At 39.4% G+C, this 22,654-nt stretch overlaps 3 pseudogenes across 1 annotated transcript; 2 read left to right on the plus strand and 1 right to left on the minus strand.

Moving 5' to 3' along the window:
* The first annotated feature begins 1,829 nt into the window (after positions 1 to 1,829).
* LOC111292441 (uncharacterized) lies at positions 1,830 to 4,885 on the plus strand (annotated as a pseudogene). The gene is made up of 3 exons (XR_016345478.1): positions 1,830 to 2,474; positions 2,565 to 4,082; positions 4,421 to 4,885. The product of XR_016345478.1 is annotated as an uncharacterized LOC111292441 (transcript).
* On the minus strand, positions 3,444 to 12,902 carry LOC111293399 (cullin-3A-like; annotated as a pseudogene).
* Positions 12,903 to 16,684: 3,782 nt separating this feature from the next.
* LOC111293400 (uncharacterized) lies at positions 16,685 to 19,819 on the plus strand (annotated as a pseudogene).
* Positions 19,820 to 22,654: the final 2,835 nt, after the last annotated feature.

Genomic DNA, 22,654 nt, shown 5'->3' on the forward strand with positions numbered 1-22,654 from the left:
CAAATATTTCTTAAATTCATAAATCAACGTCAAAATATGTCACTTCATAAATCATTGTAAAATATACTATCATTCAAATATCATAATCAAACCAAATTATGGATCAATCATTAAAAATCATCACAAATTATCACAAATCATCATCATCATAAATCATCATTATCATTGGTTTATCATTAGCTACGGTCACTACTATAACCCGTGACATTAGTCGTATCAATAATTTCATTCTCATGATTATTACTAACTATTATAACCCGTTAGCTAGGGCTTACGCTAAATAATATTACACGTTAGTCAGGGTCGTAGAACTAGTTCTGGTGTCGATGATCCCACTTCCCAGGGATATAAAAACGTAGCTATTATAAAATCATTCTTTAAACATAAATCATTTTCTCATTTCATTCATAAGCATAATCCATCGTTTATAAAAAGAAACGCAAAATAATCATATACTTGATCCTATTTTCATATATCAAAAATAAAACATTCTTTCATTTAGAAACACATATATATTCATAAATTCGAAAACAAGCAAAGTATGTGAGATTCTACTTAATTCCATTCGATTCCACCACTTAGTTTTTCTCCTAAAATAATTAATGGCCTATCCAAGATCATTTCAACATATCAGAATTTAATCAACCCTTTTTTAGACCATTTATACAAAAATCAACTAAGTTACACAAAGGGTTAGCTTAACTAATTAATACTAGTAGCCTGACCTCTTTTCATTAAAACTGTCATATCTCAATATATCCAAATCAAAATTATGATCTCTTTAATGCGTTAGAAACTAGACTTGATAAGCTTTCTAACCATATATGGCAAACCTTGTAATTCCTTGTAGAATAATTATAACAATTTTTGAAATCCACATCATATACTGCTGTCAAACAGCCTATATACCTTCTAATAAAAATTATATATTTATTCACAGGAAACTTTAAATTCAATTCCGCTTATTTCATTGGAAAGTAGACTCAATAAGCTTTCCAAACATATATGGCTTAATCTGTAAATCCTTGTATACAAATTAAGAAGAAATTCGTAATTCAACTCTGATGCTGCTATCTTACAACCTGCATATCTTTAAGTTAAAATTAGACAACTCTTTATAAAAAATTCGGGTTTGACTTTCATTTGTTTCATTAGAAACTAGATTCAACATGCTTTCCAATGATATATAATAATCATAGCAATAATATATCCATTAATACAAAATTCTATTTTAATTCATTATTACAGATCACAATATCTCATCCAAAAATAGAATTTCTCTTTCAATCTTTAAAAAACCAAATCCTTACTTTTAGCCTTCAAACTCCATTCAATAATCATCAATAAATCCTAAGAACATGAAATAAACAAAGCCCAGTAATTTACCTAAATACATCATGAAGATTAATAAAAGATTTCATGATTTTTTTTTTCAAAACTTCAACTCCAAATAATAGCAATCAACTTGATATTTCTTTTTAAATAAAAAGAGGGCATGTATTCACCTTTAAGGGATTAACTTGATTGTAGCCTCTAATTGTGAATCTTCAACTTGATTTTTCAATTTATCTAACCCTAAGAAAAATGAAGAAGAAGAACTCTATTTCATTTTTGTTTCACGATAATTAAGTTTTCTTTCATCTAATACTTCAATCATTTTTCTTTTACTAAATAATGTCTTAATAAATTGATGGACTTTAATATTAATCTAACCCAGTTATTATTTGAGCTGGGGTATTACAGAAAATTAACATTCAACAAAAAGGAACAATTCCTCGTATTTGAACTTAAACATGGCCTCATCTAATAGTACAGCTTTCATACTGATAATGGTATGGACTATCGTCCTTTTTTCCTATGCTGCAGCTGAAGTTGCCACAACTTCGTCACTAGAACTAGAGGCAAAGGCTCTACTTGAGAGTGGTTGGTGGAGTACCTACAGCAACGATACTTCGCAGCGTTGCAACTGGGCAGGTATCTCATGCAATGACGCTGGTAGCGTCACCAAAATTTACCCACCTTCTGATGTTATTACGATTGGCGCTGATAAATTTGAAAATATGAACTTCTACTTTCCGAACCTTGTTTTTCTCAGTCTTAGTGGTCAAGAAGTCTTCGGGAGCATGAATGACGATGGGGTCATTGTGTCCAAAATAGGCCATCTATCAACATTAGTGCACCTCGACTTGTCCAACAATAGTTTATTTGGTGAGTTATCTCCTCAGCTTGGCAATCTCTCCCAATTAGAGTTTCTTGATCTTTCATATAACAGATATATTAAGGGTTCCCTCCCTTTGGAGATATGGGATTTGAAGAATCTCGCCATTTTAAATTTGACTGGGAACCAAATTGAACAACTGTTTCCGCCATCTTTTCTTCTATTGAACAACAATCTTACCCACCTGCATATGAGCTCAAATCAATTAAACCATTCCATTCCCCCAGAATTGGGAAATTTGGAGGCTTTAATGACTGTCTCTTTATGGAAACCACATCAATGGATCCACCCCGGTAGAGATTGGGAAGATAAAGAATTTGGTGACTCTAGATCTGTCCGGTTATAGGCTTGTCGGTTTAATTCCTTCTCTTGGTCAGTTAACCAATTAGTGACCCTGAATGTGTCCAATAACATGCTTGATGGCTCCATTTCTTCCATTCTTGGTTCATTAACCAATTTGGTCACCATCGATCTATCAAACAACGTGTTTTTGGGTCCATTATCCAATTTCAATCATTTGACAAAACTGAAATATCTTAGCCTTGCCATAAATCTAATCAATGGTTCCATACCTTCAGAAATAAAAAATCTTGAGAATCTGGTTTACTTGTGTTTCTCTGGAAACAACCTCATTGGGCCAATCCCCTCCACTTTTGGTTATTTACACAAGCTGGAAGAATTGCTTCTTAGCTTCAACGAAATCGACCGGTCTATACCTTCAAAAATTGGAGATTTGTAGACTTTGCGTGTTTTCTCCCTTAATTCAAATCTTTTAGAAGGTGCAATGCCGGAGAAAATTGGGAACTTGAAAGCATTGACTTTGTTGGACTTGTCTCAAAACCAGTTGAGTGGATCCATTCCGCCACAAATTGGTAATTGCCTGGATTTATAAGAGTTAAAGCTAAGCAGCAACTATTTACAAGGTCCCATTCCTGATCAAATTGGAAACCTTTCTTCTCTACGTCGAGTAGATCTCACAAACAATGATCTCTCAGGAGTTGTTCCCTATAGTCCTCGTTGGTTAACAAATATTAATTACTTCAACTCTTAACTGTTACGAAATTGATGCTAATGCATTTGGTGGCAACAAAAATTTAGCACCCTACTCATGTTCTCCACCACCCCATTCTTCAATGAAGAAGAGTTACAATCTCCAACTCCTAATATTTCTTCCCGTTTCCGTATTCATTGCCGTTTGTATTTTTGGGTGTTCATTGTTGTTAAAGGTATAAGGCCACGTTCAACCCAATTACAGTGCAAACACCTAAGAATGGAGATCTGTTCTCGATATGGAACTATGATGGAAAGTTAGCATATGAAGACATCATAGCAGCAACAAATGATTTTGACATCCGATTCTGCATTGGAACTGGTGGTTATGGAAGTGTTTACAGAGCACAGTTACCTAGTGGCAAAGTGGTGGCCTTAAAGAAGCTTCATCGTCTTGAAGCAGAAGAACCGGCTTTCGATAGGAGTTTCAAAAATGAGATAAAATTTTTGACAGAAATTCGACATCGGAATATTGTGACGCTACATGGTTATTGTCTACACAAAAGATGCATGTTTTTGATTTACCAATACATGGAAAGAGGAAGCTTGTTTCGCGTCTTAAGTGATGATGGTGAAGCTATGGAATTGGATTGGACCAAAAGAGTTAACATCATCAAGAGCACAGCTTATGCTTTGTCTTACTTGCATTATGAATGCACACCAATAATAGTTCACAGAGACATATCAAGTAACAACATTCTTTTAAACTCAGACTCGGAGGCTTTTGTCTCTGACTTTGGCACTGCTAGAATCCTAGACCCTGATTCTTCAAATATAACCAGGCTTGTTGGCACTTGTGGCTATGTAGCTCCAGGTGATGCTATCTCTACTACTTCATTTACTAATTGTCTTAAGGATTTATTTTATTTTATTTTATATATATAAGAGGCCATAGGCTCAGATAAAAACAAGTGCTGCAGGTGCTAAAATTCAAATTTAGATTTGTTGGATATCAATTGTCTTAATTCTTAAGTTATTATTCCACTTGTTTAAACTCTATAGTTAATTTCAAATTAAATTCATCTTCATTATTAAATTTCTGTCATATGATTAATGATTGTTAGATATTCTACTTGTGCACATTCCCACTTTCATTCAAAATAAATGCATTTTTTTTTTAGATATTTTAATGTGCATGGTTTGTTTATGCAGAACTTGCCTATACAATGGTTGTAACAGAAAAATGTGATGTTTTTAGCTTTGGTGTTCTGGCATTGGAAACATTGATGGGAAAACATCCTGGAGAACTTTTATCAATGGTGTCAAAACCATCATCTTTGCAAAATATAATGCTATCCGATGTATTAGATCCACGTCTCTCACCTCCAACAAGCCAGATGGTCGCGCAGAATATTGTTCATGTTGCTACAATAGCATTAGCATGTGTCCATACCGATCCAAAATTCCGGCCAACGATGAAACAGGTCACCTGAGAGTTTCTTTCTTGTCAAAGATCATTAAGGAACCCCCTTCGAACAATCTCTTTGCTGCAACTGGTGAACAGTGAGATGTACAAGGAAGGTGCATGACAAATTCCGTCACATTGTTGATGTCTAGCAAGTCATGTCTTGTTTCAATAAACTGATGAATAAGATGCATTTCCGGTTTCATCTTTTTAGTCCTTAATTTTTTTCCTTTCATATTCAGCAATTGAGAAATTCTCCAATTTGGTAAAATGTGTTTTTTTTTTTTTTTTGATAAATCTTTGCCGTGAAGCAAAATTGGGGACACATTAAGAAAAACATACATACAACATTAAGTTAGATCAATAGTCCTATGCCATTAATGTCACCTTTCTCCTCTACCAAAATACTTGCTGGGACCGAGTAAAATTCAGGAACCCTTTCTGCTTAATAAAAAAAATTCACCTGAACTGCCTATAATTCAAGAAACAATCTGTCAACTTATAAAATGGAGGTAAGATTACACAGACCCAGGCAGGAACTCGGAGTGATATTAAAGCAGGGCTAATAAAAAGAGACAAAATCCTGACAAAGAGAAGACAATCACACATTCTTTTTGAGCAAGGTAGCGATATAATTTCCTGTCACCTTTATCCCTCCCCAAAAACTCTCGCTCAATAAGAGACACTACTCGTTTTTCAATTACGACGGGGTTGGGCGGAAACCGTGACTGTAGCTGTTTTGTGACCTCAGCAACAATGTTATTATGATTCATCACACTCCTCGCTTTCGTGATCCCCACTATTGCTGCCTCAATCAGTGGTTTCCTATCTTCTTCCACTCTCTGCCTAGTTTCTTGATTTTCAGGCTCGGTCTCCCTTTGTGCAACCACAGTGCCTATCTTGACCTTGAAGAATTTGCTTGTAAACTTGTCATTGAAAAGAAAGGTATCAGTGTCAGCGATATCCTTGCTTATAGGTTCCTTCCGCAGCACATTTTTTCCCTTATCACAGGCAAGTGACTGTGTCACGGGCTCCGACCTTAGACTCAGAATCCGTGCAGCTTTAGGTTTGGAATCTCCTCCTTTATGCCTAAGTCAGCCTAAAACACAAGCGTGTGGGCACTAGAACAATAGGAAGGGCTGATTACGCAAGTTAAAGAGAAACAGGACAATAAGACAGAATTCTGAAAATACTCTTGTATTCACTGAAACAGAAGTGTTTGATGGTGTACGAATGAGGGTGGAGCAGCCCTCTATTTATAGTTGAGGCTCCAGCTACAACTTAATGGCATATCCCTAGAATAAAAGCTAAAATCATGGGATTACAATCAATCAGGATTCTAACTCCTGATTTTCAGGGTCAACCAAATCTGTCAGGATGTTGCTGCTGATCCTGCCTGCTTCCAGAAGCTTCCCTTGCATGTCCAGCACCTTGGGCCCTTCTGGATGTGGTGCGGGCAGCTTGTATGCCAGGCCTTGGTCTCACGGGCTGGCCTGCAAGTCGGGCAGGTGTTCTGAGCTCGTTTGCTAGGCTTTGCGCACAGATACCCGCCAGCATGCCTGGTCTGCGGGCCTCAACCTCTGGCTCACCTGCTGGTCTGCCTGATGTGCCTGACGCGCCCGCCCAGGGCGTGACATGCTCCCCCACCTGATTGTGTAATGCCCTCGTTGCGTCTTCTGCATGGTACTGCCTGATCTGGTCCCCGAACTGCCATAAGTCATCTGCTGGTTCCCAGCTCGCCTCACTATCTGGAAGTCTCTTCCAACGCACCAAGTACTCATGTCTTGGTTGATAGTTCTTCTGTCTCACCTCTCGGTCAGCTATGATGCTGTGGACCTCCTTCTCATATAAGGCCCTTGCTCCCAATGGCGCACGTTTTGACTCTGCCCGTCCTGGATCCCAGCTCGCCTCACTATCTGGAAGTCTCTTCCAACGCACCAAGTACTCATGTCTTGGTTGATAGTTCTTCTGTCTCACCTCTCGGTCAGCTATGATGCTGTGGACCTCCTTCTCATATAAGGCCCTTGCTCCCAATGGCGCACGTTTTGACTCTGCCCGTCCTGGATCTCCCTCATCCTCATGGAACGGCTTGAGCATGCTCACATGGAACACCAGGTGTACTTTCAGCTTGGGTGGCATATCCAGCTTGTAGGCAACCTTGCCTACTCTCTTGACTACTCGAAAAGGTCCCTCATACCTCCGGATTAGGCCTTTGTGCAGCCCCCTGTGGCGCACAATGGGATGCAGCTTCACCAACACCAAGTCTCCAACCAAGAACTGCACGTCCCACCTATGCTAGTCTGCCCACTTCTTCGACCTCTTGGCCGCCTTGTGTAGACAAACTCTGGCCAAGTCAGTTTACTCCTGCCATGCCTTGGCAAACTTGTATGCTGCTAGATTCGGCCCTGTATAACCTGCAGCAATCGAACCGGGTGTTAGTGGTTGTTGCCTTGTCATAACCTCAAATGGGCTCTGGTTCGTTGCCTCGCTCCTTTGCAAGTTGTAGAAAAACTGCGCAATATCTAGCAGTTTTGGCCAATCCTTTTGTGTGGCACTCACATAGTGCCTGAGGTAGACCTCCAATAGTTCATTCACTCGTTCTGTCTGCCCATCGGTCTGCGGATGCATGCTGGTGAAAAAGTTCAAGTCTGACCCTAACAGCTTGAACAACTCAGTCCAGAATCTGCCCGTGAACTGCTCGTCCCGATCACTAACAATGGTCCTCGGCACTCTCTAGTACTTAACCATGTTCTTCAGGAACAATCGAGCTGCCTCCTCGGCTGGGCACTCCTTGGTTGCTAGAATGAAAATTCCATACTTGGAAAACCTGTCCACCACTACCATGATGCTTCCAAAGCCTTCTGTCTTAGGTAGACCGACTATAAAGTCTAGAGAAACACTCTCCCATGGTCGTTCTGGCACTGGCAATAGCTCCAAGAGACCGCCTGGTTTCTTGAGCTCCATCTTGTCCTGTTGGCACACAAGACAAGTCTTCACATAGGCCTCCACATCATCCCTCATGTGCGACCAGTAGTACCGGTCCTCGATCAGCGCCAAGGTATGACTCACTCCGGGGTGTCCAGCCCACCTTGAATCATGACACTCTTGCAAAACTTCCTTGCGGAGCTTTCCGTGCTGCGACACAAATAGGCTACTTCCCCTGGTGTACAGCAAACCATCCTGCAACCAAAATCGCCTAGTCTTACCTTGCTGGGCGTACTCCATCAAAGCCTTGGCTGTAGGATCATATGCAAGTCCCTCCTTGATGCGCGGCACCAGTGACCCCTTTGGTTGGCTAATGGCAACAAGGTTAGCCTTCCTGCTCAGGGCGTCTGCCACTTGGTTTGCCCGTCCTGGCTTGTACTCCATCTGGAAATCAAATTCTGCAAGAAAATCTTACCATCTCGCCTACTTAGGGGATAGCTTCTTCTGCGTCTGGAAGTAGCTGGTCACCACATTGTCCGTCCTCACCACGAACCTCGACCCCAACAGGTAATGGCACCAAGTGCGCAAGCAGTGCACCACTGCAGTCATCTTCTTTTCTTGGATCGTGTACTTGCGTTCAGTCTCGTTCAGCTTCTTGCTCTCGAACGCGACTGGATGTCCCTCCTGCATCAACACGCCCCCTATGGCAAAGTTCGATGCATCCGTATGCACCTCATACGGCTTGGCATGGTCTGGCAAGGCCAAGACTGGCTCCTCGATCACAGCCCGCTTCAACCTGTCAAAGGCTTCCTGGCACCCTGCACTCCACTCCCATGCTATCCCTTTCTTGAGCAAGTCAGTCAATGGCGTGGCTATTGCTGAGTGACCTTTGATGAAGCGCCTGTAGTAGTTAACCAGCCCAAGAAACGATCTCAACTCAGTGACCTTGGCTGGCGGTTGCCATTTCAGGATGGCGTCTATCTTGCCTTCATCCATGCGTATCCTGCCACCTCCCACTATGTGGCCAAGGAATGAGATCTCCTGCTGGGCGAATGAGCACTTCTCCCTCTTGACAAACAGCTTGTGCGCCCGCAACACCTCGAACACCTGTCTCAAGTGGTCTACATGCTCTCCCAAAGTCTGGCTGTAGATCACAATGTCATCCAAATAAACCACAATAAATCGATCAAGGAATGACTGAAGTACCTTGTTTATAAGGGTGCAGAATGTTGCTAGGGCGTTCGTGAGTCTGAAAGGCATCACCAAGAACTCATATGAACCATACCGAGTGACACACACTGTCTTTGGCTCATCTTCCTCCGCGATCTTGACTTGATAGTAGCCCGACCTCAAATCTAACTTGGTGAACCACCTTGCGCTTCCAAGTTGATCGAACAAGTCCGCAATGAGTGGGATGGGATACTTGTTCTTGATGGTCAGCTTGTTCAAAGCCTGGTAGTCTATGCACAGCTGTAACGACCCATCATGCTTGGGCTGGAATAGAACCGGTGCACCATAGGGTGCTTTCGATGGCCTGATAAAGCCAGCATCAACTAACTCTTTGAGCTGCTTCCTCAACTCCTCCAACTCTGGTGGAGACATTCGGTAAGGGGCTCTGGCTGGTGGCTTGGCCTCGGACACCAACTCGATCTTGTGGTCCACCTTCCTCTTAGGTGGTAGCTTGCTAGGCAGCTTTACGGGCATCACATCACTAAAGGTCTTCAGCACCTTTAGCACCTCCAAGGGTGACTCGGTCTCCTTCTCCCTTGGCTCATCATATTTTAGGGCTGCCAAGAAGGTGTCTTCTTGTCTGCTTACCGCCTTGGCAAATTGGATGGTTGACACCACCCGCGACCCAACTCCAAACCCTCTCCTCAATGGTACTAGGCATTGGCACCGTGCATCCAAGATGCAAACGCAATCGGTAAAAGGCACAAAGAGGGTGTTAATCCGAACAAAAAAATCCAACCCAATCACAAACTCATAGTCGTCAAGGGGTATTACCTCAATGGTCTCCTTGCCTTTCCAGTCTCTAAGCTGCAACTCCACTCCCCGCGCTACTCTAATGGCTGGAACTTCTTTGGAGTTCACAGTCTTAATGGTACCAATCCCTTTCTGCACCTTTAGTCCGAGCTTCCGGGCTCCATCACTTGAAATAAAAAGATGTGAGGCACCTGTGTCCACCAGTGCGCTCACCTTCTGACCTACAACCATCAGATCTACAAACATCAAGCCCTTTGGCTTGCGGCTCCCTTTACTCTAGACAGCATTGAGCACCAACGACCCAAGCTTTGCTGCCTCTGACTCTGGCTCCTCATCAGACTCTTTGTCTACAGCAGCCAGCTTGCCCTTTTGCGGGCAATTGCGTGCTATGTGGCTCCCTTCACATAGGTAGCATGCCAGTGGCTCTCGATCCCCTTTTGGCTTTTCACTTGCCTGCTGGTGGCTTCCTCTCGTCATCTTTGGTTGAACGGTCTCGGTCCTTCTCCTTGGACTACTTCTTCCGGTCCCTATCGTCCCTGCCCTTACCCTTGGGCTTGGAAGACTCGAACTTGTTCAGAGGCTTGAACTCTATCAAAGCCTCGACAGTAGTCATGGCTTTAGCCAAGTCATGAACTCCTCTCATTTGTAGCTCATGCTTCACCCACGGCTTTAGCCCATCCATGAAAGCAAAGAATGCATCCTTCTCGCCTAGATCCGAGATCTGTAGTATCAGTTCAGAGAATTTCTGGACATACTCCCTTATGTCCCCTTGCTGGCTCAGCCTGCGTAACTTTGCCCGCGCCTCATCATCGGCATACTCTGGGTAAAATTGTTTTCTGAACTCCTTTTGGAACTCTGCCCAGGTTCCAATCTTGGCGCTCCCACGCCTGACATCATCACACCTGCGCCTCTACCACAATAAGGCTACATCAGTGAGATACATAGCAGCGATGCTTACCTTTATCGCCTCGTCTTGCATGCCCATGGCCTGGAAGTACTGCTCCATACCCCAAAGGTAGTTGTCTACTTCTTTGGTTGCCCTAGTCCCCTTGAACTCCTTAGGCTTGGGGACATCCAATCTGGATTTGGATACTCCGGCAAACATGCCATTCCCATTGGCAGTCTTGCAAGTCACGAGCTCACTGGTAAGCTCCTCCATCCGCTGGCGCATGGCCTCCATGCCATCGCGCAAGGTCCGCACTTCAGCCTCCAAGGTCTGGTTCTTTTTAGTGAACACGTCCAAGCCTTTGTTGAGAGCAGCTTCTAGCTCACTTTGGATCTCCTCCCCCATGGAGTCTAGCGATGCAACGTGAGTCTCTACTTCCTCAAGCTTCTCCCCCATGTCGCCCATGGTCACCTCCACCTTGGCCAGCTTACCGTCCATGGTAGACCAGATATCTCTAGAACTGGCTTTCTTACCTCTTCCCCGGTCATGCTCCTGGGCCTCTGGTTGTCGGCTAGCAACGTCGCTTTGGGATGCCATCTCCTCAATCACGATCTAACCTGCACAACACAAACACGCAGAATCGAACTTGCTCTGATACCAACTGTCACGGGCTCCGACCTTAGACTCAGAATCCGTGCAGCCTTAGGCTTGGAATCTCCTCCTTTATGCCTAAGTCAGCCTAAAACACAAGCGTGCGGGCACTAGAACAATGGGAAGGGCTGATTATGCAAGTTAAAGAGAAACAGGACAAGAAGACAGAATTCTGGAAATGCTCTTGTATTTATTGAAACAGAAGTGTTTGATGGTGTACGAATGAGGGTGGAGCAGCCCTCTATTTATAGTTGAGGCTCCAGCTACAACTTAATGGCATATCCCTAGAATAAAGGTTAAAATCATGGGATTACAATCAATCAAGATGCTAACTCTTGATTTTCAGGGTCAACCAAATCTGCCAGGATGCTGTTGCTGATACTGCTTGCTTCCAGAAGCTTCCCTTGTGTGTCCAGCACCTTGGGCCCTTCTGGATGTGGTGCGAGCAGCTTGTATGCCAGGCCTTGGTCTCACGGGCTGGCCTGCAAGTCGGGCGGGCGTTCTGAGCTCGTTTGCTAGGCTTTGCGCACAGATACCCACCAGCACGCCTGGTCTGCGGGCCTCAACCTCTGGCTCGCCTGCTGGTCTGCCTGATGTGCCTCGCGCACCCGCCCAGGGCGTGACAACTGCAAGCACCTCTTTAAGTCCGAGGCTGGTATCCCTGTGGCCTGCTCGATCTCCTTATAGCTCAGTTGACCGGCATTATTGAAGAGCATAAGGACACACATCTGGTATGTGGAAACATTCAGTTCATGCTTCTGACCCTTACCAAATGTTGCCTTCAAATCAACCGTGCCCATCTTTGTTTGCCAAGATAATCTCCGCCCAGTATTGGTCCCACGGTAATAATTACGGAATTTCTCACTTTTGCCCAGAATTTCAGCAGGATGGTTGCATGCAGTAATGGGTTGAGCTGGACAGGATCCAGTAGTGAGGCCAGGAAAGTGTGGGGCCATCCCATATATCTGAACCATGACTTGGGTGGAAACCAGGCATCGTATCCTATGATGTCTTCATGTCTGTGAACATACCCTCCAATTTCGAAGTAAATTGATACCCACACTCTGTTTCGAGCTTAACAATCAATCTTCTTTCCGCATCATCAGGGCTTCCCTGAAAGAAGCCTTTTGGCCAAGTATTGCTTGTAATACTTGTCAAAAACATGTTTCTCTTGAAGGTAACGGAAGAGCATCATCACCTTGTCAAGTGCCAGCTCCAAATCCTCTTCAGTAACTCCCCTCAAACCTTTTCGAAGCTTGTCATCTACAAACAAAGAGATGAACTCTGGAGACCTAGAATTCAGATTGGTGAAATATTCAAAAGAGGAATTTAATGCATTTTCAAAAGTCTTGTCATTGCTAATTGCTGAAGTGATAATCTTGTCATGTTTATCCTTTAAATCCAACAGAAGTTGCACAAAATCCACAGGATCCTTTAGCCTTTCTTGATCGGTAACTAGCTGCTTACCTGTATCATGAATGTATGAAGTCATGGCATCTCTGATTAAAACAAGCCCATTGGGTACCCGACGAAACAAACAATCCATCCTTCCTAGGTCTTTATATTTGTCATCAACAATCATATTAACCAAGCCCGAGTTCTCCATTTGCACAAGCCTGTGCATATGACTCATCTCCTTTTCTACCACATTTGTTATTTTGATTTCACTTCTGGTGTCCAAGCAATGTGAGACAGCTATCAAACTCAAGCTCTGTTTGCTAGGGTCATCAGCCTTCAGCTTCTGGATGTACAAGTCACACAATACCATTAATGGCAACACTTTCCACACCATTTTCAAATTTTAATTTCCAAGAAGGTAATGCAAGTCTCGATTTTAGAAGCATTTATTTGATGTGATGAGAGAGATGACTTGCCTTAACCATGAGCTTGAGCTTCCTAGTAATCAGGATAAGGTTCAAGTGAAAAGTTTAAAAGCTAAGGGTTCACTAAAAGCGAAAAGGGAGATGTTTATAGGAAGGTGAAAGTTTTGGCAATTCCAGCAATTTCTCCTTGAAGGTTGAAGAAGCATGTACAATCAAGCAGCCCTACGATGGGGATTTAGAAGATGATGGCAGTCATTATGTTGGAAAGATGATAAAGAATCATGAGACCATAATCCGAAAAAGAAAAAGTGAAAAGCTAAATTTGTTGACTCGAAACCTTCTTCGAGAAAAAACGTTTCCACCCCTACGGAGAGAAAAGGATTCTGTCAATCTGAAATGAAGAATTCAAGAAGTTATTGTGAGTTTGGGGAGTTTAAGCAACTGGAGTCCTGGGATAGAAGACATTTTTTGTGACAGTAGGCATGATTGTGGGGTGGAAAAGCATCTTGAGGTAAGGTTATTTATAGATATCATATGGATATAGAAATATTAGGCAAGACAATATGGAAGAAGTATGGGCAAAAGTGAATAAAACCTTAATTTCTCAAAAAGTAAATGAAAAACCATGAGGCGAAGTGAGGACGTCTAAACAAGAAATAGGAGATGTAAATCTGCAAACCATGATGATGGAAGAGACTTATTTAACTATTTTCAAAAGTGTGATGGATTTTACGGAAGTCTATTGTTTCCCTTCATTTTAGAAATTTTTTTTTTAAAAATTGCAATTGAGATTGATTTTGCCCTGTTAAGAAATAAAAATATTGTTATGTTTTCTTTGATTCTTTTAATTTTGCTTTATTTCTAAACTTTTTTGTCAAAGTAACATTCTAGGAGATCTCAATGATTATAAATAAGATAAAACTACTTTTTATCTTAATTTTCATATTGTTTGTTTTCAATTTTAACCAGAATTGCATTGCGTACTAATTTTCAGTTACTCATGTGACTAGCAATAAAAGAAAAAAGAATTAGAATTATACTACACTTTATGTTGAAGTATGATCTTCTCTTTATTGATAGAATTATTTTTTCTCTTTATAATTTCCTGTACAAGCACTTATATTTCTTAAAAATATGCTTGAAGATGACTTTTCACTTCAATGGTTGGTACCTACATATGGATTAGATGGCATCGAATTCATATCGTTTGTAAATATAGATATCTTATAAGCAGTACATATGGTTAGTTAGAACAATTGTTAAAGAACTTAAGATGGTTAAGGTGAGAGGTAATTGAGTATGGCTTCATGTTTTAAGGTTTTAATATAGTTCTTCATGCTCTTTGACTGTAAATGAATCTTTGAGTAGCTAAAATCTATTTTTTGACATGCAAGTGAAAAGAAATTTTGCTTTTCCAATTGTTAAACTATTTATCAAAGTCTATTATGGCAATTTATTTAATTATATGTGGAATACAAATTAATGTTTTTGCTTCTATTATATGAAAGAGTTTCTTTCCCACCCATCTAATGACCCAATTCTAATTGGGATTATCTTCAATTTCTCTGTGTAATTGAAATGACTTCCTCAATTTACATGTTTTAGATTGCAGAGATTGTTGACTACATACATACATAATCATATAATGAATTTTATTTTTTTAAAAATATTGAAACCAGTCTATATTAGTTGATTTTTTTAATAAGCTTCCCTCCAAATTATGTAGCATTGCAATATGTCATACATTTCTTTTATCAAATGATCACACATGTTGCAATTCGTTTCCAAAGAACAAGTTGTGAATGCAAAATTAAGGTACATTCCTTTATAACCTTAATTGATTGATTAATGAATTATTATTGATTGTTGAAAAGATAAACTATTTTATTTTGTATTGTTTAAGTTATATGGATATGAGAAGTATCATTATTGTGATATTTCTTTACACCTTTTATTTTGATTTTAAAGGATACTGTAGTATATGATTCATTTGAAGAAAATCCTTAAAACCTTAATTCTGTTGCATTTGCAAATGGCATTGATTCAATGTACAGGTGCTGAAATATCGATCATGCTTTGGCAAGACTACAGGTGCTGAAAGAGTCAATCTCTAGCAATCATGAGCAAAAGAGGCATTCCTAGCATTTGGTTAGTATATTACCCATCAAAGATGCAATTGACATGTGGTTTGCTATTGAGTTACATGTGCATTGTTGATCTTTTGATTTATGGATATGGTGATGACATTATCATCTTTTTGTCCTTTTTTCTTGAATCAAACAAGCAATCATTGATGCTGCTGATTAATATGCCACAACCCCGACCCATGAAAGAAAAAACTCACAATTATGTGAACTTTTACTTATTATTCTTAAATGACAATTTGTTATTATATTTTATTCTGTTTTTTATATTTTAATTTTTTAAATTATTTAAAAATAATAATAAAATTAAAACTCGCAGCATAATTGGGATCTCGTTCAAATAAATTTCACCTCACAATCAAAATACTCAACCAATAGAAACATATATAAAACAAAATAACATCAAAAATTCTAAAAATAGAAAAAAGGAAATAAAAAAAATCCCAACCTGTAAAGCTCTTCAAAACTAAGTCCGCTAGCATTATGATTATAAATTTCATGAATCGCATGTTCCAGAACCTTCTATGACTTGTCTGCATATTTTGGATCAACCGCCACCCTATGCTTAAACGCTTCTATTTGAAACGTTTTCTTCTTTGAGCATTCATTTTTTTTCTTTTTTGTCAATTTTCTTTTCCAAAATCTAAAAATCAAGCTTCAAAATCAAAAACTTACAGTGAGTTTGACCTGATTAATCATTCTGGTTGTATAACCCCTAGAGGCAATAAGCATTGTTAATCAGTAAAGTTTAGTCACAAGTCCACTTTCAAGAATTCATAACAATTTTATTGTTCGATTTGCTCCTTTTGCTGAATGACTGACTGATTGATTGATTGATTGGGGCTTGTTCTAACAGGAACCAAAACATAGAATTGAAAATCTATGAACTTGTTGCTTGGTATGGACAGAGTGAACACGAGCTGATCACTTTTCTTGCTTTCTGAAGTCTAGAAATAGGAAAAAAAAAAGTTATAAAGTGTAGAATAATACGCACCAAAACACGGTCTAATGAATCTTGGTCTACGCCATCAAGGCAATAATTCTCCAGTGTGGTACAATCTATTCTGTTTTCTATTTGCAAATAAGAAGTCAATGAACGTAATAGACAAGTATTTCCTGTAATTACTCCTGATTATGATTATAGCAATGCTCGAAGAAAGTTAGATTCAAAATGCTTCCTTGAGTCTGCTCTTAAATGCTTGATTTGGATAGTGGGGGTCAGTGCACCTCCCAGTTCTCACCACACTGGCCCCCATCGAAATGAAGCCTAAGAAAATATAGCAGTCATTGTCAGAGGACTGAGTTTTTTTATTCGCTTTGAATCCAAGCGGCCAGGATGCATCCTGGAGCTACATTTGCTGGATAATGTGCGTTAGATAGAATGGGTCTATACGGTAAGAAGATTCACAGAAAGTTTTGCAAAGAAGACAAATTGAAGTAAAGACCACGGAAAAAGCTGAACAGTACATGGAAAACATGTTCCCTGATCCCCTTCGAAAGGTAGAAGACCTTGACTTCGGAAATAAACTTCTTTAAATTCGTTAGTCTGGAAATTAACATTCAACAAAAAGGAACAATTTCTCATATTTGAACTTTAACATGGGCTCATCCAATTGTACAGCTTTCATACTGATAACGGTATGGACTATCGTCCTTTTTCCCTATGTTGCAGCTGAAGTTGCCGCAACTTCGTTACTACAACTAGAGGCAGATGCTCTAATCGAGAGTGGTTGGTGGAGTAGCTACAGCAACGACACTTCGCAGCGTTGCAAGTGGACAGGTATCTCATGCAATGACGTTGGTAGCGTCACCAAAATTTACCCACCTTCCGATGGCGCAGTTAAATTTGAAAATATGAACTTCTCCTGCTTTCCGAACCTTGTTTTTCTCAGTCTTAGTGGTCAAGAAGTCTCCGGGAGCATGAATGACGATGGGGTCGTTATGTCCAAAATAGGCCATCTATCAACATTAGTGCACCTCGACTTGTCCAACAATAGTTTATTTGGTGAGTTATCTCCTCAGCTTGGCAATCTCTTCCAATTAGAGTTTCTTGATCTTTCATATAACAGATATATTAAGGGTTCCCTCCCTTTGGAGCTATGGAATTTGAAGAATCTCGCCATTTTAAATTTGACTGGGAACCAAATTAAACAACTGTTTCCGCCATCCTTTCTTCTTTTGAACAACAATCTTACCCACCTGCGTATGAGCTCAAATCAATTAAACCATCCCATTCCCCCAGAATTAGGGAATTTGGAGGTTTTAATGACTCTAGACTTGAGTTGTTGTGGACTAATTGGTCCAATACCACCTTCTTTTGGTCGGCTAACCAATATTATGTCCTTGTCTCTTTACGGAAACCAAATCAATGGATCCATCCCGGTAGAGATTGGGAAGTTGAAGAATTTGGTGACTCTAGATCTGTCCGGCAATATGCTCGTCGGTTCAATCCCTTCTCTTGGTCAGTTAACCAATTTAGTGACCCTGAATTTGTCTAATAACATGCTGGATGGCTCCGTTTCTTCCTCTCTTGGTTCATTAACCAATTTGGTCACCATCAATCTATCAAACAACAAGCTTGTTGGTCCATTATTCAATTTGAATCATTTGACAAAAGTGAAATATCTTAGCCTTGCCACAAATCTAATCAATGGTTCCATACCTTCAGAAATAAAAAACCTTGAGAATCTGATTTATTTGTGTTTGTCTGAAAACAACCTCACTGGGCCAATCCCCGCCACTGTTGGTTTTTTACACAAGCTGGAAGAATTGCTTCTTAGCTTCAACAGAATCGACGGGTCTATGCCTTCAAAAATTGGAGATTTGCAGACTTTGCGTGTTTTGTCCCTTAATTCAAATCTTTTAGAAGGTGCAATACCGGAGGAAATTGGGAACTTGAAAGCATTGACTTTGTTGAACTTGTCTCGAAACCAGTTGAGTGGATTCATTCCGCCCCAAATTGGAAAATTGCATGCACTGACATCATTGGACCTCTCAGGAAACCAGTTGAGTGGATCCATTCCGCCCCAAATTGGTAATTGCCTGGATTTAGAAGAGTTAAAGCTACGCAGCAACAGTTTACGAGGTCCCATTCCTGATCAAATTGGAAGCCTTTTTCTATGTCGAGTAGATCTCTCAGGAGTTCCCTATAGTCTTCGTTGGTTAACAAATTTTAATTACTTGAACTCTAACTGTTACGAAATTGATGCCAATGCATTTGGTGGCAACCAAACTTTAGCACCCTACTCATGTTCTCCACCACCCCATTCTTCAATGAATTACATTCTCCTCCAAACATTTCTTCCTTTTTCCTTATTCTTTGCCGTTTATTATTTTGGGTGTTCATTATTGTTGAGGTATAAGGCCAAGGTCAACCCAATTACAGTGCAAACACCTAGGAATGGAGATCTGTTCTCGATATGGAACTATGATGGAAAGTTAGCATATGAAGACATCATAGCAGCAACAAGTGATTTTGACATCCGATACTGCATTGGAACTGGTGGTTATGGAAGTGTTTACAGAGCACAGTTACCTAGTGGCAAAGTGGTGGCCTTAAAGAAGCTTCATCGTCTTGAAGCAGAAGAACCGGCTTTCGATAGGAGTTTCAAAAATGAGATAAAATTTTTGACAGAAATTCGACATCGGAATATTGTGAAGCTACATGGTTATTGTCTACACAAGCGATGCATGTTTTTGATTTACCAATACATGGAAAGAGGAAGCTTGTTTTGCGTCTTAAGTGATGATGGTGAAGCTGTGGAATTGGGTTGGACCAAAAGAGTTAACATCATCAAGAGCACAGCTTATGCTTTGTCTTACTTGCATTATGAATGCACACCAACAATAGTCCACAGAGACATATCAAGTAACAACATTCTTTTAAACTCAGACTGGGAGGCTTTTGTCTCTGACTTTGGCACTGCTAGAATCCTAGACCCTGATTCTTCAAATATAACCAGGCTTGTTGGCACTTGTGGCTACGTAGCTCCAGGTGATGCTATCTCTACTACTTCATTTACTAATTTTCTTAACGTTTTTTTTTTTTAATTATTATTTTATATATATCAGAGGCCGTAGGCTCGGATGAAAACAAGTGTTGCACGTGCTAAAATTCAAATTTAGATTTGTTGGATATCAATTGTCTAAATTCTTAAGTTATTGTCCCACTTGTTTAAACTCTATAGCTAATTTCAAATTAAATTCATCTTCATTATTAAATTTGCTTGTGCACATTCCCACATTCATTCAAACTAAATGTATTTTTTTTAGATATTTTAATGTGCATTGTTTGTTTATGCAGAACTTGCCTACACAATGGTTGTAACAGAAAAATGTGATGTTTTTAGCTTTGGAGTTCTGGCATTGGAAACATTGATGGGAAAACATCCTGGGGAACTTTTATCAATGGTGTCAAAACCATCATCTTTGCAAAATATAATGCTATCCGATATATTAGATCCACGTCTCTCACCACCAACAAGCCAGATGGTCGCGCAGAATATTGTTCATGTTGCTACAATAGCATTAGAATGTGTACATACCGATCCAAAATTCCGGCCAACGATGAAACAGGTCACCCAAGGGTTTCTTTCTTGTCAAAGATCATTCAGGAACCCCATCCGAACAATCTCTTTGCTGCAACTGGTGAACAGTGAGATGTACAAGGAAAGTGCATGACAAATTCGGGCACATTGTTGATGTCGGCACATTGTTGATGCATTTCCGGTTTCATCTTTTTAGTCCTTACTTTTTTTCCCTTTCATATTCAGCAATTGAGAAATTCTCCAATTTAGTAAAATGTGTTTTTTTTTTTTTTTGATAAATCTTTGCCGCGAAGCAAAAATGGGGACACATTAAAAAAAAACATATATACAAGCATACAAAGTTAGATCAATAGTCCTATGCCATTAATGTCACCTTTCTCCTCTACTAAAAAACTTGCTCGGACTGAGTAACATTCAAGAACCCTTTCTGCTTAATAAAAAAATTTCACCTTAACTGCCTATAATTCAAGAAACAATTTATCAACTTATAAAATGGAGGTAAGACTACACAGACCCAGGCAAGAACTCGGAGTGATATTAAAGCAGGACTAATAAAAGGTTACAAAACCCTGACAAAGATAAGACAATCACACATTCTTCTTCAGCAAGGTAGCAATACAATTTCCTGTCACCTTTATCCCTATCCAAAAACTCTCGCTCAATAAGAGACTATTCGTTTTTTAATTACAACGGGGTTGGGCAGAAACTGACTGTAGCTGTTTTGTGACCTCAGCAACAATGTTATTATGATTATCACACTCCTGCTTTCAAGATGCTCACTGTAGACACTCATTTTTTTTCAAACCTTTTTTCCGGTAAGCTTCAAATAAAATAAATAAAAAGATAAAATAATTTTAAAAAACAAAAAAGATAAAACTGGTGATAAGATTTGGTTTAAAATTCAATTGTTTTTTGAAATTAAAATCCAGATTGAATGGGATAGGATGCTCAGTTTTAAACTGAGATCCTATCCTCCTCACCATTATTTAATCCATTGGTAGACCACAAAAAAAGAGGCATGCATTGCTGACCCAGTTACAAAAGAGCAAGCTAGTTCATTTGTGTTAATTTTTTCGAGATTTATCAGTTCATGTGTTGCTGAGCAAATTTGATTGGCGCCTGATGAGTTTACATCTGTTTGTAAGAGGTTCAAAGACCAAGTGCTGTTGCTTGAGGAGCCCTTGTGTGGGGTAGCTCTATTGCTGACTGCTATTCGGAACCTTCAGTCATCTACTCAATATTTGACTATTTTAGATCCGAAGTTTCTTTTGCTCTATTTGCTAGCAAAGTGCTATAAAACTGGTCTTTCCATTCTAGATGAAGATATTATCGGGGTTGATTAGCCGAGAGAGCAATTATGCAGAGAGATCAGGCGATTAGGAATACTAGCAAGTCAAAGAAAACAACAAAGCAAGGTCAGAAACAAAGAAGCAAACATTTGGGGTTTCGTTTGCTTTTTATCTAGCAAGTTTTGGGTCTCCAAATCAATGAGGAAAGAGCCAAAAACAAGGGGGAGAATATATCTCGGGGTTGGTGGTGACTGGCACAACAAGGAAACTGAGTTCAGATCCACCACCTCCCTGGGCAGATTCAAGCGAAGCAAGTAGGTTTTCTGAAAAATTTGTACCAAGATCCGAGATGACGAGACTGAAAAGAATCTCACGACAAGTTTCAGAACAAAACGGTGATCGAACGTTCGCCGGTGAGTGGTCGACGACGATCGGAGACGACAGTGATTGTGGCATTTTGCCGAAATCTTGTGGAGTTTCTAACCAATGTTCGTGCTTTCTTAGGGAAAGAGGCGGAGCAGAAATCGTAGAGAGAGAGAAGGACTTGTAAAATGAAGGGGAAAGCTTAAAGAAGGCTTTTATAGCTTTTATAAAACGGTGTCGTTTTAGCTCAAGAAAGTGGATTCCTTTTGACCCATTTCAAGGATCCGTACGTCAAACACCGGGTGACCTTACTCGGTCGCTCGACCCGATCCTTGCCCTAGTCCAGCTTTGCACCATCTGAGCTACAAGTCGAGTCGTGGTAAGTTTTAAGAGTCGAGTTGTGAATTGTTGTGGGATATTTTTTTTTTATTTTTGTTAGTTTGTTTATTATTTATCAATTATTTTTTTTTGAATGAGTACAGAAAGATAAATAAATAAATAAATATTTTAAAAAGATATTTTTGAGAAAAAATTAAAAGTATTAATTTTTTAAAAAAATAAAAATTTCAAAAAAGATATTTTTAAGAAAAAGTGAAAAGTATCAATTTTTCTTAAAAATAATAAAAATTATTTTAAAAAAATATTTTTGAGAAAAAATTGAAAGTATCAATTTTTCTTAAAAATAAAATTTCAATAAAAATGGGCATTTTTAAGAAAAAGTTGAAAATATTAATTTTTCTTGAAGATAAAAATTTTAAAAATACTTTAAAAAAAGTTAAAAGTATTAATTTTTCTTGCATAAAAGCATGAATTTTTTTTTAAGAAAAAAATAATAAAAAAATCCCCATGAAAGGTTAAGAATCATTTTTTTTCCTTGAACATTTTTTAATGTTAAATAATCTAATGACGGAGCCTCTACAAGAGAAATAATAGTTTTTTTATATACTCTTGAGATGAAAAAATTTTCTTAATTTTCTGCTAAAAGTATTGGAGTCAATTAAAAATAATTTCTAATAATTAATTACTTAATAAAATTTTTAAGACTTAATGAATAACATGAAATAGAGTTGGTACCATCTTTCAATAGGTATTACTGAGGTGCTATAATCTTTCTCACATGTAACCATACTTTTGAACTTAGTTCTAATTTTTCAAACATTAAATCTACTTTTTAAGGATACCTAAGTCAAACTTAGGGTTTCCCTTAAAAAAGACAGATTCAATTAGGTGACCAATCACACCTAAATAAAAAAAGATTGGTTGTGACTCCTCAAGTTAATGTCTAACGATAGGTCTATAGATGTAAACGTTATGATAGTTTGATGACTCCATTGAGGATAAGCCCAGAGTCAGGCCAACAAATAATTCAT

This window comes from Durio zibethinus, chromosome 10, assembly GCF_047325235.1.
Source record: "Durio zibethinus cultivar Kanyao isolate XHJ-2024 chromosome 10, ASM4732523v1, whole genome shotgun sequence".
Classification (NCBI taxonomy): domain Eukaryota; kingdom Viridiplantae; phylum Streptophyta; class Magnoliopsida; order Malvales; family Malvaceae; genus Durio; species Durio zibethinus.